The 2,031-nt window shown below is 39.1% G+C and overlaps 1 non-coding gene across 1 annotated transcript; it reads right to left on the reverse strand.

Annotated features, from left to right (window-relative positions):
* Window positions 1-650: 650 nt before the first annotated feature.
* Window positions 651-752, reverse strand: LOC118591725. Its single transcript, XR_004946013.1, has one exon. It is a non-coding gene; the product is annotated as a U6 spliceosomal RNA (small nuclear RNA).
* Between the last annotated feature and the right edge of the window lie 1,279 nt (window positions 753-2,031).

Consider the following 2,031-nt stretch of genomic DNA (forward strand, 5'->3'; position numbering starts at 1 on the left):
CAGTACAACAGCAAACAGAACCTTGGTTAACCACAGGTGTTTTGATCACTTTAAACATTTTTTATTAATTCAAAATAGCACTACTCCATGTAATCAACAGCATATTTTTCTGGTTTTGTTCTGAATTACTACTAAATCTTTCAAAAAATTATTGACACCCAGCACTATATCACATAACATGACTGTAAAATAGAGAGTTTGGTGAACTATCGAGTTCTTAATGAATTCTCTGAAGTGTATTCCAAAGAATGTTTTACATACTCTGGTGGGAATTGTAGGCAAAGAGCTTTGCAAAAAGGTTTTGAGTAATGTCAATGACAGTCATTCACTTGCTTATTGAAATAGAACAGTCTCCATTTATAGAAAGAGTTGAGTTTATTTTAGGGGGATTCCTGGTTCTTGGTCCTTGATAACGCTGTCTTCTCCTTCAACCAAGAATTGCTCTGTGTTCAATCTCACAGTGAATACAGTGGCTGAAAATGTAGAGAACAGTCCTGGTGACACTTACGTGTCTTAGCACATTAGAGACACATTAATAGCTCACTACTGCCTGCTCATGCCCTGTGGGTGTTTACATTTAGAGTCTGGCTGAATGTTCATGTTTAGGAATCAGTGAAGACTGGATGGGAGCAATTAAAAAAGAATTTCAGGAAAAAAATGAATACATAAAAATCAAGACAGTTTTCTTGCACAGGGGCCATGCTAATTTTCTCTGTATCGTTCCAATTTTAGTATATGTGCTGCCGAAGCACGCAAATTCGTGAAGTGTTTCATTTTTTTTTTTTTAAAAAAGTCAAGATAGTTTCTTTATATGTAGCCAATATTTGTTGAATTATTTAAGGCAAAAATTTAATGCTAATATTTGGGATGTTCGACACTCTTCCGCAGCAATTACTCATGTTCTAAGCATGAACAACTCTTGGTTTACTTTTGCCAGACTGGCTACTTCCAGGATACTAGCTTCCACTATTATGTCTGCTCATTATCTAAGCCGCTATTTACACTGCTCAATAAAGTTATACATCAACTGAAAAGCAGACCAATTGCAGCTTTGTAGAAGGTTTCTGCTGGTCACTTTTAGTGCTCACACAACTGCGTGCCTCCATCAGCCCGTGTGATTGATAGTTAAACAGTGCAGCTTGGCATGTGCATCGACTTTACCTCCTTATTGACTAGGGCAGACACAAGTGGGGAAGTGGTGATGGATGACAGGACCACAGTGTTCTTGGCCAAAGCTATGAGGCTGTGTCCTTCTCCAACTCAGTAAATCAAAACGGAATGCTAAAAATTAAATGCGTGGCCTGGCAAGCCTTTCTTGGAATGGAGATAATCAAAATTTCTTCCTCTGCTTCTTCTTCTTCTTCTTCTTCTTCTTCTTCTTCTTCTTCTTCTTCTTTTAGAAAGAATTGTGACATGCCTACTGATGCTCAATATAACATTATTTTAAGAGAGGTATAAATTGTTTTTCCCATCTTCATCTTTAACATTCTACCCTCTAGATCCCTTTGTTCCAGTGATGGCTTAAATTATGCCCCTCTTACCCAGGAAGTTATATTGAAACTCCAAATTTCAGTTCTTTTGTTTGTGACTTCATTTGAAGTAGAATCTTTGTATATTTATCGGTCAAGGGGAGTCATAGAAAAGGTATTAATCTAGCATGGCTAGTGTCTCTACATGAGAAGTGACATCTGGACACAGCAAAGAGGTCATGTAAAGAATAAGGCTCACTAGAATTTTTCCATGAATCAAGCTTTCCATGGGGATTCCAGAACCCTGAAGTGGCCAGGAAGAATCCTTCTTTGGAGGCATGGGATGGAGAGTAGCCCTAACAACAGCTTGAGTTTGGATTTGGGTTTTATAGATTTGCAAGAATGCATTTCCACGGTTTCCAATCGCATAGCTTGCAGTGCTTCATGTTGGCCGCCAGGGGGAGCAGTGCACCCACTTTGAGCCTCTGAGCTCGCTCTCCGCTTTGCCTAGACAAGCTGGTTAGATAGCATAGCTCCATTAAAGCTGCTCTTGCTGAGGCCT

This window comes from Onychomys torridus, chromosome 9 (genome assembly GCF_903995425.1).
Source record: "Onychomys torridus chromosome 9, mOncTor1.1, whole genome shotgun sequence".
NCBI lineage: Eukaryota > Metazoa > Chordata > Mammalia > Rodentia > Cricetidae > Onychomys > Onychomys torridus.